This window comes from Ictidomys tridecemlineatus, chromosome 3, assembly GCF_052094955.1.
Source record: "Ictidomys tridecemlineatus isolate mIctTri1 chromosome 3, mIctTri1.hap1, whole genome shotgun sequence".
Lineage (NCBI taxonomy): Eukaryota > Metazoa > Chordata > Mammalia > Rodentia > Sciuridae > Ictidomys > Ictidomys tridecemlineatus.
The window spans coordinates 56175640-56193443 of NC_135479.1; the positions used below are offsets into that span (position 1 = coordinate 56175640).

Consider the following 17804-nt stretch of genomic DNA (forward strand, 5'->3'; position numbering starts at 1 on the left):
GTTTAATCCAACATGTGCCCCAAGTGTAGGCCACTCATGTCATCAGGGGTTCAAGAAAAGAAACAGAGATCTGTCCCAATCCCGGGAGAAACCGGCAATGCTGGTCTTTTTACAAACTCATTACTGAGGATTTCCTAGTATTTTATAGGATGTTTAAGAGAATTTTCTAAGACAATTTTTTTATATGGGATTTTGCTGACTTGATACTTGGCACCTCAGCTAAAATGCAACTCCGTCTTTTTTTCTTCCATAGAGAAAAAAATACTCTCTGCATAGGGGAAATTTCCTCTATTAGCTAAGTAGACTCAGAATAGTGCACAGACACTTACCCAGGGACTGGCCATAACAGAGTTTTCTCAGTTAAATCTATTTGTATAGATGTTGTTCCTTTTACACAAGGTATATGTTCCAAGACATTCAGTGGATGTCTAAAACATCAGAGAATCCCAAGCCCTGTACCTGTTGTTTTGGTCCAATACATAAATATGCATGATAAATATTAATTTACAAATGAGATAATGTAACAGGTTAATAATCATAAAGTAAGACAACCGTATACTAAAATACTGTAATAAAAGAAAGGTGAATGTGGTCTCTCTCCTTCTCTCTCTCAGAATACTGCAACAGTCCATCTGATAACAAAGAAAGCTACTGAGTAACGGGTAGGTAACATATACAGTATGGATACACTGAATAAAATGACCAGGATGGGATGCCATTTAAAATTTATGAATTGTTTCTTTCTGGAATTTTCCATTTAATATTTTTGGACTGTAGTTGATTTCAGGCAACCAACACTGTAGAAAATGAAACCCGAGAAATGTGGGCAGGGACTCCTGTAATATAGTACGCACAGTTTATTTTCATGTTTGAAAAGGTTGCCAAAGATGTGATTAAAACCAAAAAAAAAATCTTAGATTTTTTTTCATGTCATGGTAAAAAAGAGCAATGGACTTAGAAGTCAGGAGACCTGGGTGTCCATCTTGCCTTTGTAGGTAATTAGGAGGTGACCTTGTCATTCACACCACATGATTGTACCCCATCCATAAAATGAAGATAAACAAAAAATGGTCTGTTTTACCCCTGCTGGATTATGGGAGGATTAAATAAATTAATATACTTTGGGGAAAAAAATAGCCCGTGTTAAATACATATATACAGTACAGATCCTGGCTAGGGTGCTCTGGCTGGCCGAAAGTACAACAGAGAAAAAAACGCCTGAACTCTTGGGTAGATATATGAGTTATAGACAAATCACTACCACTTAGTAGCTCTGTTATTTTTGCTACTTCTCTCCCACTAGCTGAACAATTGCTGAAAAGTCAGACGAGAAGGAGGTCTCTTTGGGCATTGACGTGATCTGTTTTTCTGTAACATTCAGTCTGGCTTCTTGCCTGTTTTTTTTTTTTTTCTTGCTTCTAGAGGAATCTGGCCACATAGCTCAGTTCTTTTCTTTTCTTCCTGTCTTGATTATTTTTGTGTGTGGATTTTGCCCGCCATTCTACTCATTGGAGTCTCAGGATAACACCTGGCCCCATGTGCCCATTATCCCCTCTTGTCTTTCGGCTCCCAACCCATCCTCCTGCATCCTGTCCTTGCCAATAGGTGGTGCTAGAGAGAAATGGACTCCTGCTGTTCCAAGTCTGGGCTCCTCTGGCTGTAGCTGCCCACCTTTTGCCAGCATTTCCAGAACCTTCCCTGGCCTGAGTGGCCATCAGCAGCAGCTGTCCCTTTTCCTCTGAGATGTAAGCATCAGTTCCTCAGACGCTCACATCTCTTTTCTTTCATGGCATCAGCTTGGGGTAGCATCCACTTCCTATCTCAGCAATCAATTCCTGTATTAAATCCTACCTGTTGGAAATTCCTAGTGTATTTTCTATTTTTTCTGTTTCCTGTCTAATAAAAACCAGTTAAAAGTCCACCCTTACCCCCAAATCTTGAACATCTTATTCCTTTAGAAAATGCCTCCTTTGTTTTCCGTAATCATGGGAGGAAAAACCTTCTGTGGATATCATAACAGTTTAGAAAACAGCTAATGCCTACCATTTGGACCCCACTTTACCAATAGGGTGACATACTGACTTCTTTCTGAAAGCAGCAAATAAATGGAAAGTGGTTATTTTACTACTCTGAGATGGAGTAGTCAGTTTCATTTAATAACCAAACCTAGTTCTTCCACAAATAGAATTATACTATTAAGCAGTATATAAAAAAATGTGTGTCCTTATAAAATACCACAAATTCCCCCCAAATACGGCAGGATTAAAAAAAATAGACATTGGGCTGGGGAGTGGTAGCGCACTCACCTGGAATGCACTGGACGCTGGGTTCGATCCTCAGCATCACATAAAAATAAAATAAAGATGTTGCGTCCACGGAAAACTAAAAATAAATATTAAAAAATTCTATCTCTCTTTTTAAAAAAAGTAGACATAGATTAGTACATCATGCATGTTATATCTCTATATGTGTGTATGTAGATATGTATGCATACATATACACATTGTCTTAAAATTTTTGTATCCATCATTTCTTCCATTTTAAGAATTATATATATATTTGCTTTTTTAACATATATAAAACTAACAATTAAATAAAAGCAAATGGGGACCAATACTAACACCCAAATGAGTATTTATATTTCCAGCAACTCTTTTTCTCTGGAATGCTTGGGCATTAGGGCTCCAAATGGACATCATCTGCACATGAGGTTTAAAAAATAAACGCAAAGGAATTCATGACTTGCCTGGCTTACCTGGCTAGAAAATGGATCGACTGGCTTCACTTCCCATTACTGCATACATCATCCCTTTCCTCAGAGCACCCGCCAAGGTATAGCGCATCCTTGACAGAACACGGTTGCCCCTCCCAACCTGGAACAGGCTGTTCAGCCCCTGGTTCGTCAGTTAGGACTCTGTATAGAGTTTTGCTTTCCCTTCTTTGACTTACTCCTCCCCTGAAGAAGAAAGTTATTTTCAAAGCTCCATCTGTTTTGTGTTTAATGTGCAGAAAGGTTGCACATTTTCAGGGACCTTGTTCATAAGCAGTAGATTGTACAACAGTTTATTACACAAGTGGAGGTTTTTATGGCTGGCCTTTGTTGAGTTGCCAACTGGGAGAGAGAACACAACGTGCTTAGTGGTCCCTATCAGGAAAAATGAGAAAGCATTAAATACCAGTCAAATTGTCAAGCATCAAGAAGCTGGTAATCAAATCCAGAAATCCTTGAAGCACAGCTGGTGAGGAGGGTTTTTCTCATTAATAGTATTTTTATATCCATAATTGTTTCTCAAGTATTTATGTCACAGGCAGGATCCCCAAGCATGGAGAAGTGTATCAGTGGCATAATAAATGTTGGATCCAGGAAGATCCCTGTTCACTTCAAAGGATCTGACCCAGGTCAATTCACGGGATCGAACTGGAACTCCAGGGGGAGCTTTATATTTACACCCGAAATCACATCATAACATTAAGGCCATTAACTATGCAAACACATGCTGAAGATTTACTAAAACTCTTTCCCTACCTTAGGCCATATGCTCTGTACTCCTTAGGAAGAAATTACTACTGGTTTGCCACCCTCTCCCCCCAGTAGAAAATATCCACAGACCATACCAGGAAACGTGTGTCCCAATAATTCCAATTGTAAATGGCCATTGTGAACGGTTAGGTTGTTCATGCACCTTTCATTTCCATTTTCCCTGATGCTCATACCGTCACAGAGGCTACTGTATGGAACCTGGTGGGGGTCTCCAGAAACCTCCCATCTAATAGCTCTCAGCCAAACTGCACATAAAGTCACCAGGGGAGACTCACCCAAGGCTAATCAGGTAGCATTGGGCGGGGACAACAATATTGGAATGTTCTCCAGGTGATTCTAATTCACTGACTGAAGTTGAGAATCTCAGAATTAATACAGCTGCCTCATTTTATAAGCGGAGGAAGTGGAGGCTGGGAAGTTGAGGCTGGTACTGTCCACCATGATTGATTCACGGTCCACAGGTTCTCTTTTCCAGTGAGGCATTTTTCTCACTAGCACGCTGTACCTCTATGACTTCATGTGCCAAATCTCCCACACCTTACATTTACAAAAGCAACACAGTCAATCCTGACCCAGTGCTCTCCTTGCTGATACACACGTACATACACAACAACTCATATGAACAGCTGCAGCTCAGGTATCCCCAGAAATATCGAGACTGTCAGGTCCAGCAGGAAAAGTAGCCAAAGGACCCATTTCTTCTTTTAGGTGATTCATGGAGAAGAGGAGTCAGGAAATGGCCCTTTAGCATAGAGGAGATTCAGCCTCATTCCCCATGATCACACCATGATTAGAATCCTTCTGTTTAAACACAGCAGTCTTAGTGTGTGCCTGACTCCTGGCAGACTTATTAATAGTGCCCCTCACCCATCACTTCCGAAAATGTTCTGAATGTGACATTAAACCATAGGACTATCCCATGCTAGATCAGTGTCCCACCCAAAGTGTCCTGAGCATTGCCATTGCAAGATTCTTTTTCAGGCCGAGAGAGAGAGAATCCCAAGCCTTTTCCCAGCTCCTCAGCGACTTGCTAATTGCCCTGGTGCTGTGAGCCTGATAAACAACATACTCAATCTGATAGACAGCTAATACCCGGGGGGACATTGGTCAGTAGCCTTGGACTTCTCAGCTTAATCACCCTAGCTCTAATGCCACTTAAATCAGAATGTAAGCACTGAAAGAATTTCAGGAATCCGATGATATAAATTGTATTTTTAGAGCCGTGAATGACTCGAGCCAGGGAAACGGTGCGGTGACTAAAGATAGTTCTCTTTGGTTTTCCCATGATTTATCACAAGCAAGTTCACAGCAGGTTAAAATAATTGAATGCTGTGATAGCATACATACTGGCACAGTTTTATGAGCAGCCATTCATAACATATTTGTCACAAAGCATAATTTCCATGATATAACTCTGATTCACATGCATTTTTTTTTTTAAATCCCCAACCACACAGTTGAATAACTCCTTGGTGGAGCCTGACTACATTTTCACAATGTCCAGTCCCAAGCAAGAGCTTCAGGAAAAAAAGAGGTCAAGAAAATGACTATTCCACCAAATAAAATGTAAGTAGCAACTGACAAAATGCTCACTTTTATTGGAGGATGAAGAATAATGCTCCCCACTCGGGTGACTGTGACTCTGGGGCTGTGCCTTATACACTTTATCTCTTCCTCCTCCTCCTCCTCCTCCTTTTCTTTTATTCCTTCTTTGTTTATTTTCCACTTGTCTCCTGAGGTACTTTTTCTTCTCCTTACTAGCTGTATCCCCTGGGCAAATAATTTTTCCACTGTGTAATCAAACACTAGGACATAGGGATAATAAAAAAAAAATTGACTCCACAGTGTCATTGTACAGAGGACAGGTAGTGAATGTACACATGGACCCCAAATTCAGCTGTTTTTAGAAATGTGACTTTTCTTATTTTTCTATAACTTGATTTCTCTGTGGAGTTCCAATTTGGCTTAGTCACGGAGATGTAATCTTTTGTCCAGTTAGGATGTCCTCATCTAAACCCTTGGGGGATGCAGGACCCATCTGATTCCCCACTTTTCCAGCTGTCTGATATTTCCTGTAGTCCCCACCTGGGATAGCTAGGCTACAGGGCAGGTGCTAACAGCCCAGCACTCCTTTCGGGACTTCACCAATATGCTAGATTTCTTGGCTTCTTTGGCTCTCTTTTTTCTCAAATTGAAGAGTCTTGTCTGATCTGGAGAAAACAGTTTCCAGGCTCTGATCTAATCTTTCAAATCTTTGGTTTATGACCAGAACCTGGGATTTGGAACACAGAAGCCAAAAATATGACTCCTCTGTTATCTTTGTCTTGCTGGTTTTCCCTTCTCTGAAGCTTTGCAGAAGGCCTCGCTGCCTAATGGGGGTAAGATACATGAATACCAGAGAAAACATATGGGTATATAGCACATGAGAATTTCTTACCACACACACAGAAAGCACCAAGAAGAAATTCTGGCCTACAGAGGTGACTGCTATCTTTATACAAAAATTCAAAGTCAGGTCCTTATTTCCCAGTTCAGTGTCCTTTAACATATTGCTTAACTTTTTATCCCTCGGTTTCCCTATCTGTAAAATGAGGATTATAACAGCATGTGTATCATAGTGTCATATGTATATCATAACGTCATATGTATATCAAGTGCTAGATGAATGAATTCTGTGATTATCACCACTACTCTAAACTTATAATTCTTAAAGCCATTTTTACTCTGAAATCATATACTATGACATAGTGATAATAAAAAAAATGACTTTACAGTATCTTTTTAAAGATGACAGATAGTGAATGTGTAAGTACACATGGACTCCAAATTCAGCTGCGTAAGAAATGCAACTTTCCTTTTTCTTTTATAACTTTACTTAATTTCTCTGTGGAGTTCCAGTTTGGCTTAGTCATGGAGATGTAAAGCCATTGGTGAACAGGTTTAAACAGGATAACAGATCCATACTTCCATGAATATGTTGGTGTGGATGATACATACAGTGTACCACAGGCTAAGAAGAAGGTGACTATATCACATGTAACCTTTCACAGGTAAAGAAGGAGCTATTGGTCCCAGAGATGAGGCTGGGCTAAATGGCCCAGAGATGCAAACTTCTGATAAATTCTGGATAGGATGATCCTGAGGGGTAGATTAAGAAGGAACTGGCCGGGCTGGGGATGTGGCTCAAGCGGTAGCTCGCTCGCCTGGCATGCGTGCGGCCCGGGTTCGATCCTCAGCACCACATACCAACAAAGATGTTGTGTCCACAGAGAACTAAAAAATAAATATTAAAAATTCTCTCTCTCTCTCTCTCTCTCTCTCTCTCTCTCTCTCTCTCTCTCTCTCTCTTCTCTCTTAAAAAAAAAAAAAAGAAAAGAAATTGCTGTTTTAAAAAAAAAAAAAAAAAGAAGGAACTGGCCAACTCAGCCAAGGCAGGTCTGAACAGGACGACAGGTCCATATTTCCGATCCAGGGCCCAAAAGAGAAGATGGAAAGGAAAGAGGAGAAACAAAGTTAAGAAAGGGTGGTCACGCTAGTGAGGACCATGCCTGGTTGACCAGGAGAAACTGTTGGGAGAAGAGAACATGCACAACTCAAGTGAGGCCACTTTGGGATAGTAAGGGGACACTGAGAGAGGAAACAATGGTCCACCAACCTCCATGCTACATAAATCTCATTCTCTAGCCTATCAAATTGATGGAAAGAGCATGTGACTGTGGGGACCTCAACCCCTTCCTTTTGACTCCAGAGCTAGTCTGGTCAATGCGCCTCTCAACCCACAGTGAGCCAGGAAGAATGCACCCAAGTGGGCCTGAAAAAAGGGCATCACATCAGAAGCTGGGAGACCAGGATTCCAGACCCAGTCGATGACCAACAAGCCTGTAGCACTAGATATATTCCTCACCTCTCTGGACCATAGGACCTTCAATGAAGAGGCAGATCAGATAAGAACACCTTCATCCTGGTAGATTCATGTGACATAGATAGGGATGCAGGAGCCAGAGGGACATCAATATGAACTCTGTATCTGCTATGACCCATATTATTTAATTTTATTTAATCCCTCTTAGCTCTCGTTCCCTGGTATGCAAAAATGGAGATAAAAATAGTACATCTCTCATATGATTATTTTAAAGATTAAATCCTAGAGTGTATGGGACCTGCTTAGCACTACTGTGAAACACTGTAAGTACTCAACTGGTTGTTGCCAATATCACTGTAATGATCAACTGGTTGTTGCCAATGATCACTGTATTCTGAAATCCTGGGGCTCTGCCAGGTTAGGGGGTACTAAGTTGGTCAAGGGGGGAAACTCAAGAGTATGGCATCTTCTTCCTTAGAAAAGCATCTTTGTTTTTCTATTTGATTTTATGTCTTTTTTTTTTTAACAAAATTAAATGTTCCACATTAAATGATGATGATGATGATGATAATGATGTTGTAGCTCAGTAGTAGAGTGTGTGCTTAGCATGCATAAGGCCCTAGGCTTTGTGGATCTAGCACCACAAATTTAATCAATCAACCCTCAATCAATCAATCAAGCAACCAGTCAATCAATCCCTGGCCTAGGCCAAGAGTTGGCAGACTTTTTTTTTTTTTTTTTAAAGGCCATAGAGTGAATATTTTGACTTTTGTAGGCTACATGTTATCTGCATTGCATATTCTTCTGGTTTGGTTTGAGTTAGGTTTAGGAGTGGGCTTAGGCTTCAGAGCATTAGTATTTATCAGGACAAGGTAATAATAATAGGGTAATTACTGTAACCCAGTACTCCCATCTGTATATATTGAACATCTCAGTGATTGAATGCAATTAAAATTGATTTCTTATACAACAACAAAATGTGAGCCAAGAGTTGAGGGGTATACTCCAATCTTTTCGAGACCTACAATCCTTTCTTTGAGTGGTATCTTTATCTTCTAATACTCCAGAGATGACCTCTAAATGGACGGGAAAGATGGGCCCACATTAAAGAATACTTTAAAAATAAAAACCGTTTGCCCACTATGGATAAAACCATCTCTTAAGCTCCTTCTGAAGACAACCAAACTTCTCCATGATAAATCTTTCTCTTTTCCCATCAAAAGTGTTACCCCTGCCCCATAACATCCACTATCTTTCATGGGACAATATCTTTCATATTTATAGCCGTTGTCAGATGAAATGTTTTTGTTTGATTTTTATATCACCCAGAATTCTTTGGGGGACAGTTTTCGTGAAGAAGGTGGTGTATTTGTTTCCTCAGGATCTTATGATGTAGTACCTAGGACAAACTGGATGGCCTTTAGACAAGGGATATTTAATCTTTCTTAGTCTGGAGGCCAGAAGTCTGAAAGCAGAATGTCAGCAGCGTTGGTTCTTTGGGAGGGAGAACCTGATCCTGGCCTTTCTCTGGCTCCTGATGAAGGCCAGCAATCTTTGGTGATCCTTAGCTTGTGGACACATGGGTCCAGACTCTGTGTCTATCTCCACACCGCCTTCCCTCTCTGCTTGTGCCTCCTCATGGGATTGGAGTCCGTTTTAACAGCCACATCTTTACTTGATTAACTCCCCCCAAAGAGGCCCATCTCCATTTAAAGTCATATTCAAACCTTAGGACTTCAACTTATCTTCTGCGGGGACACATTCAGCCTGTGATAGGTGGTGAACAGCACACGGCTGCCTATTCACATCTTATTTAAAAGTGATGAGAACGTTGGGGTCACCCCATGTGGAATCAGAGGTGAATGAGACGGAAGAGGTGGCTCAAGAGCTTAGTTTTTAATCCTTCATTGTAAGTTGCAGGGAGAATACCATTATTGCCGTCACCTAGAAGAATGTACAATTTTCCCTTCTCCACTGTTTTTTAAGGACATGGAACAATGAACCAGAAAATGTTGCACATTCTGTACCCTTCTTCTATTTTCAATTTATAAATGCTGTATTCAAAATACCGGAACAGTGTGGCTTGTGGTTACTAACAAAATTAAAAATAAAAGCACAAAGCTCCATAGCATCCGTGTCACCCTGGTGAGAGAAATGCAGCCTGGTGCCCTGGATCAGAGATGGACTATCTGGTGAATTCTCACCCCTTTCTGCAGGGGTCTGGATTTGAAAATCACTACCAGATGGCTATAATTCTGTCCTATTTTGAAACAGATGACTTAGACTGCTAAACTATCATGGGGCTAAGATTTATTTTCCCCTACTTGGTCTAACTTACAGAGACCCAATTTGCAAAGTAGAGAAACAGAGCATAGTTTTTTTTTTTTTTTTGGTTTTGTTTTTGGTGACCTCACTCCACCTCTACCAGTAGAAAACCTACCAGTATCGCAGAATTTGTGCACCTGAATCGGTCCATACGACACCATCTCCAGTATTCCAATGTTCCTTTCTGATATTTCTCAGCACTATTTTTTTTTTGTCTTTGAAACTCTTCAGTGACACTTATTTCAAGTCTGTCTTATTTATGAGTCTCTTCTCCTCTCCTAAAGCACAAACTCCGAAATCTTAGTCTTATGACTCAAGGTATTGAGGAAGAAGTAAATGGAGAGTGGAAAGAGTGAAATTTGAGATACCGGAAAGCAGAAGCACAAGGTGTGAATCCTTTAGGAACCAGGAAGGCTACAATAAGGGGGCAAATTGGAATGTTCTCTGCTTTACACCAAGCAATCTAGGAATTTTATTTTAGTTTTCCTGAAGTCCCCTAAGCCTGTTAGGGGATCTTTTGAAATTTCAACTTCAGATTTTTTTTTTCTTTTTGTACTAAGGATTGAACCCAGGGGCACTTTATCACTAAGCCACATCCCCAGCCTTTTTTTTTTTTTTTTTTTTTAATGTAGATACAGGGCTTCACTAAGTTGCTGAGGCTGGCTTTGAATTCACGATCCTCTTGCCTCAGCCTCCTGAGCCGTTGGGATTACAGGCATGTGCCACTGTGCCTGGACCCATCAAATCATTATGAATGCACCTAAGGATAATGCTGTCCAAAGGTTTTGGCATAAGCAAATCACTTTGATCATTAGACTTCCAATCTATATGAGGCATTAATAATAGCATTCATTTCATATGACTGTTATGGAACTCAAATTAGTAATGGAGATGAAGCCCTTTTAGCACACAGCCAGCCTGTCACAGTGCTGCCTAAACTTCCCAAACTTATCTGTTGGGAATTGTGATAGAGTAGATTTAGGTTCCATCTCAGGAATCTGTATATTGATGAAGCCCAGCTAAGAAATTCTTATTTTCAGGGAAATTTGGGGAACAATTCTCTGATAAGAATAATAGCTCAATAAAGAATAGCTATTTTTTTATATATTACTTTTATCATCAACCTCATCATCCCTAGAAACCGCCTGAAGATAATGTCACAAGAAGAATTCAGCAGAATTGGCAGATGCCCGTGCTATAATTCAATCTCGTTAATTCAACTGTGGTCAAATGTGAAGCCAGTTCTACTCTGTGGAACCCTAGACTTCTAACCAACTCAGATTTGCTTCAGGCTTGAAGCTCAGGACAATTATTTCCATTTAAGTCTTACGTAGGTGAAGAGGAACCTCTATTAGAATAAGAACTGGTGTCTTAATACATTTGGTTGCTATAAATCGAATCCAAAATTCATTTCCATTTTTACCCTCGTGATGAATGATGCTGTCACATGTTAATCGCTACATTTTTGACTGATGTCATCCTGAGAAGTAAAGACCCACGGTGATATTGCCTTACAGGGGCAATAAAAACCTTGATGGCTTTCATGTAGGGGTCTGTGCCCCTTTTCACTGCTCTGATTATTTATCCCTTCTTCTGAGATATCCCAAGAGAACACATTGCTTCAATTCCTCTCTGTTTTGCCTACTTCAATTGTTCTCAAAACTCCGAACGATCAAACTGTCGCTCTCGGTAAAGTTGGCCGACCCCATCAGTGCCCTGGGATCTGAACTCCTAGATCAGTATCCCACCTTGGAAAAGTAGCAGCAGAATCAGGAAGTTATGGATAATGTGGCAAGTTCTCTCTTCAGCCAGCTGACCATGTGTGGTGGCCCTTCAAATCTGTGTGCACATCCTAATTTCTCTGTATTCTTCATTCTATCTTCCATTGAGTACTCAGGCACCATCCTACAAGCAAGAAATATCACCCATGGCTTCCTTATCACCCTGATCAAAGGATCCACTTTCAAGTTGCTGTGTCCAAGGTCACATGATCATCACTGGGTCCAGAATTCCATCTGAAAAAAAAAAAAGAAAACAGGATCTGAACCACCACATTCAACAGCTCTGGGGCAAAACACTGTAGCGCATCCTCTGAGCACATATAAATGAGAAACATAGATAAGCATGATTTCACTCTCACTTATTATTTTTTTCTATCAAAAATAGAACTTTCAAGTTTATTTAAACAGCAAGCATAACACTACGGTTGCCATGGCTTCCCACTTTAAAAGATTTAGAGCAAAAAAATATAAAAATCTAAGCTCCTCAATACAAGTAAGCATCTTTTCTCTTGATTCCAATGATAAGACATCTTAACCCTTTCCTTTGGTTCTTTATTCTGGTTAAAAAACGAGAGCATTTTTTTTGCCTGCTTTATCATTTATGGAATTTTTTAAATGCTTTTTTTTTTCTCTTCAGATTTCTTTTCCTGCAGAGAAATCTATGGTATTACCTTTCTTAAAAGTATCAGAAAAGGACTTACACTTTCTACTACTTTGTGTTCACATCTTCTTAAATATGGAGTACCCTGTGAATTTTCCTTCCACAAGAAGAAAAGGCACTGGAGCACACTCCTATGCCTGATTGTTTCCATGTGCCTCATTATTTTCCTTTCATTAGAATGCTCTCCTCGCTGGTAGTCCGGCTGGTCCTCCTTAGGTCTCTATTGCTGTCTGAGCTGTACAACATGCACATTTCCCATTACCTGTTTCCATGGCGCTGACCAGGATGCCCAGTGAGATGCTGAACCACCGTGGTGAGACCCTTATCTTCTGGGGGAAGCCCCAAGTATTTCACACCATTCATTAGTTCATCAGTCATAGGGGTATCTTTAGATGCTCTTGAACAGATTAAGGACGTTCTCTTCCTAGTTTGCCGAGACTTGATGTCATGAGTGGAGGTTGAATTTGGTCAAAGGATGCTTCTGCATCCATGGATATCATCATGTGGTTTTGGTCTTCCTTCTTGAGTCTGCTCTTTTGGTGGATCACATTAATGGACTCTGGAATATTGAACTGGACTTACCTAAGATAGACTCTTAAGATAAACTTAAGGGGCTGGAGATATGGCTCAAGCGGTAGGGTGCTTGCTTGGCATGCGCGGGGTGCTGGATTCGATCCTCAGCACCACATACAAATAAAAAATAAAGATGTTGTGTCCACCGAAAACTGAAAAATAAAGATTAAAAAATTCTCTCTCTCTTTTTTTAAAAACATGATAGACTTAAGATAGACTACATAGTTGTGTGTGTGAGTGTGTGTGTGTTTTACAAATTGTTGGATACATTTTTTAAAAAATTAGTGCATGTGAGGGAAATTAGACTACAGTTTTTCTTTTTTCTCTCTCTCCTTCTCTTCCTGCTTAGCTCTTTTATTTCTTCCTTTCTCCTTACCTCTTTCTTTCCTTCCCTCCAGCTCTCTCTCTCTTTTTCCTCCCTCTCTCCCTCCCCTCTCTCCTCCCTTTCAGTCTTCTTCCCTCCCTCCTTCGCTCTCCCATTCTCCCTTCCTTCCTACCTATTATTCACCCCTGTATCCTGAAATGATGACTTCTTATGTTGATTTAAGAAGGGTTTCCTCTTCTTTCAACTTTTTTTTGGAATATATATGATAGAATTGATTTTATTACTTTGAAGAAGGATTGATAGAATTTTTCCAGTGAGATCATCTGAGTCTGGAGAATTTTTCACAAAGATTTTTTTTTTAAATTTATTTCTTACATACATGACAATAGTGGAGTGCATTACATTCTTAATTATCCATTCACAGCACAATTTTTTGTAACTGTGTATAAAGTATGTTCATGACAAATTATGCCATTATATATGAGCTCTCTTTTTTATTTAGCATTACAATTCTTCATACACCTTTATACCACAGTTTATCATATCTCTGTTTGTCTATAAGGTACATTGACACCAAATTCACATCTTCATACATGAATGTTGTACAATGATGTCCATCACCTTCCACCATCCATGCGATTCCCCTTCCCCGTCCCTTTCCCTCCTACCCCTATTCCCTATATAGAGGTAATTACCGCAAGATTTATTTTTTTTGTTCTTTTTAGTTATACACAACAGTAGTCCAATCTGACATAGTTATACAAACATGGTCTATATGCAATCCTAATTAGAATCCTAGTCTTGTGGATCTAGTGATGTTGAGATTCTCTGTGGTATATTCATGTATGTATATGACAGGAAAGTTGTGTCCATGTTAGCATCCGCATATTACAGAGATCATTTGCCCTTTTGTTTTTTGGGATCAGCTTATTTTACTTAGCATTACTCTCTCCAAATCCCTTCATTTACTGGCAAATATCATTAAGTCATTCTTCTTTATGACTGAGTAATATTTCATTGTGTGTGTGTGTGTGTGTGTGTGTATACACCACATGTTTAGCAAGCTTTTAACTACAGGTTTAATTTTCTTAAAAGTTTCAAGGTTGTTCCTGGGCTGTGGTAAACAGCTTGACTAGTATGCTTGACTAGCACTTAAAAAAAAATTATAGGGGTGTTCTAGTTGTCTGTCACATTTTGAATGAGTTTAAATAAGGTGTACTTTTCAAGGAATTTGTCCATTTACCTAACTTATCAAAAATATTCATATATAATTGTTCATAGTGTTCCTTTATCATTGGTTAATGTCAGGGGGGACAGTAGTGGTGCCCTCTGTTTCAATCCTGATATTGGTAATTGTTTCCTTTTCTATTTTCTCTGTCAATCTTGCTGAGAATTTATTGAAACTATTGGCCTTTTTAAAGAGCCAGCTTTCAGTTTCTTTGATTATTTTTTTCTATCGTTTCTCTGTGTTTTTTTAATTTATTTTTTGCTTTGAGGCTATTCTTCTTAAGGTATAAGTTTATATAATGTATGTGAGGCATCTCTTCTATGCTAGGCACCTAGCATATAAATTTCCCTCTACCCACAACTTTACATCTCACAAAATTTGATTCGTTTCATGTTCATTTTTGTTTAGTTGAAACTATTCTCTAACTTACCCTAGAACTTCCTCATTGATTAATAAAATACTTAGAAGGATATTGTTGAATTTCCAAGTGTTTAGAGATTTTCTTTTATCTTCCTGTTATCCCATTATCAATTTTTATCTTATTTACATTATGGATCTGCCTTTTGCATAATTTAAATTTTTTTTGTGTTTGTTTTGTGGCCTTTGGGATGCTCTGCCTTGTGGACTTTTCCATATACTTTAAAGGGAATGTATATTCTCCTGCTGTCGGTAGAATACCCATAAAGTTGTCCAGATCCAGTTGGTTGATGGTGTTCAATCCTATCTCCTTGCTGATTTTTGGTCAGTTTTGTGTATTACCAAGAGAGGAGCACTGGACAGCCACATGTAACTGTAGAGTTATAAAAATTTCTCTCTTCGCATCTATCAGCTTTTGTGTCATGTCTTTTAAAGCTCTATCATTAGGTTCATGCACATTAAAGAAGGTTATAACTGTGAGGTGCCGTGGTGCCGGCCTGTAATCTCAGACACTTGGGAGACTGAGGCAGAAGGATTACAAGTTCAAGGCCAGTCTGGGCAACTTAGTAAGACACGGTCTCAAAATAAAAAGAGCTGGGAATGGAGCTCAGTGATAGAGAGTCATCCTTGGTGTCAATCTCTAGTACTGCAAAAATCAATCAATAAATAATAAAATCCACTTCATCTGCTAACATAACCACTCTCGAATTTTTTGGACCAGTGTTTCCATGGCATATCTTTTCTATTAGGCTTAATTTACTTATATGATTACACTGAGAATGAGTTTCTTCTAAATAATATATCATTGAGTCATTTAAAACATGCACTCTGACAATTCCTAGTTTTCAGTTGATGTATTTCAATAATTAATATTTAGTGTAATTCTTTGTATGTTTGGGTTTAGGTCTGTTATTTTATTGTTTCTCTGTTTCTTTTTTTCTGTCTTCTTTCTTTTAATTAAATAATGCTTGACATTTTGACTTATTTAGTATATTTTTCACATTTCCTATTCTCTTTTTAAAATGCGTCTCTCTATATGCCTGTATATATACACATAAACATACGTACATACATATATATGGCTGTGATTATCACGTACTTAACTTTTTTCTGTCTAGTTTTATGGTGGAATGACAAAAATTCAGTATCTTTATATTGTAATTGTCTTGTGTATTACATCCATAGACCTTGAATACTTCACCAGAAAATATATATTATTCTGTTTTAGTCATCAAATATATTTCAACAACTCAAGAGCAGAATAATCTGTTATACTTATCCAGATATTTAATATTGTTGTTGCTCTTGCTTTAATCCTGATATTCTAAAATTTTCTCTGTAGTATTCCTTTCCTCCAGTTGAAATGGCTTAATTAAGGGATTCCTTGAGAGCAGATCTCCTGACAGCTTTCTTAACTTTTCTATACGTGAGAATGCTTTCGTTTTACCTTCATTCTTAGAAGGAATTTTTTTTTTCTGGATCTAGACATCTCAGATGATCTTATCTCTCAGGACTTTCAAAATGTTCACTGCCTCCTGGGCTTCATAATTTCCAAAGATAAATCTATCCCTGTTTGAATCATTGTTCCACTAGGAGTTCTTTTCCTTTGTCTCCTTTCAAGATTCTGTCCTTGTTTGATTGATTCACATCTAATCTCACACAATTTGATTGTGATATTTGGTGGTATGCATTTCTTTGATTAATCCTGTTTGGGGTCTGAACTTCTCGAATGTCTAGGTGTACCTCTTTTTCAAAATTTTGGATGTTTTCAGCTGTTGATTCTTTACATTTTTTTTCTACATCATCCTCTTTTTTCCTTCCCCTCTAGGATTCCAATGATATGAACGATCTTTTATTATCATCCCATGGGTCCTGAGAGGCTGCTGTCTCTTTTCAAACTTCTTTTCTGTCTTTTGCTTGAGTTGAATAATTTCTGCCCCACCCCTGGACATTGTGTTAGTCAACTTTTCATTACTGTGACCAAAATACCTGACAAGAACAATTTAGAGGAGGAAAAGTTGATTTGGGTTCATGGTTTCAGAGCTTCCGTCCCTGGCTGACCACATCCTTTGCTATGGACCCAACGTGAGGTAGAAATCATGATGGAAAGATGTGGCAGAGGACCACTGCTCCACTCATGGGAAGAGGAATAGGGGAAAGGGGATGCAGAGAAGATGCACCCTCCCGGGGCTCTCCGCAGTGACCCACCTCCTCTGGCTATGCCTGACCTACCTACTATCACCACCTAGTTAGTCCACTCAAATGAGGATGGACTGATCAGGTGATAGCTTCATAATCTAATCATGTCACGCCTCATACACAATATTCCTGAATTAACCTGGAAGCTTTGGCGGGACAACCCATATCCAAACCATTACAGAGACCTATATATTCCATGCAATTCTGATAAGAATCTTAGCTGCTAGGCAAGCTGATTTTAAAATTTGGATAAAAAGTCAAAGGCAAAGGAACTAGAATAACCAAACAATATTGGAAAAAGTAAAGTTGGAGGAATCCCATCTAATCTCAAAATTTTTATTATAAATTTATAAGAATTGTCAATACCTTCGTGTCGAAGAAAATATAGACACATAATCAATTAAGAGCCAAGAAGAAAATCTATAACAATGGAAGAAATTAAAATTTGACAAATCTCTGAAGCCATTTCAATGGAGAAAGGGCAGTTGAAAACAAAGCTTTACCTAAAACTCAAATCTTACACAAAAATTAATGGAAAATTCATCATAAATTTAAATGTAAGCTAGAAAAGTTTTAGAAGAAAATAGAAAAAAAAATCTTTATGACCTTTGGTTAGATGAAGAATTCTTGGATACAACAATAAAACCATCATCTGTAAAAAGTTAATATTGGAATCCGTGAAAATAAAACAATTACTTTGATAAAGACATTAAATGATGAAAAGACCAACAATAGACTTGCAGAAAATATTTTAAACAGCATATCAGAAAAATTATTTTAATTCTAACTAAATAAAGAACTCTCAAAATCTACTAGGGCCAGGGGTGTAGCTCAGGGGTAGAATATGTGCTTAGCATGGATAAGGCCCTGGGTTCCATCCCCAGCACCAAAA

At 38.8% G+C, this 17804-nt stretch overlaps 1 long non-coding RNA gene across 1 annotated transcript in view; it reads left to right on the forward strand.

The window, feature by feature from the left end:
• Positions 1-4999: 4999 nt before the first annotated feature.
• LOC144375814 (uncharacterized) overlaps positions 5000-17804 on the forward strand; it is a 62635-nt gene continuing 49830 nt past the window's right edge. The window contains exon 1 of the long non-coding RNA XR_013435681.1: positions 5000-5107. This is a non-coding gene — a long non-coding RNA (uncharacterized LOC144375814). The remainder of the gene's footprint in view (positions 5108-17804) is intronic.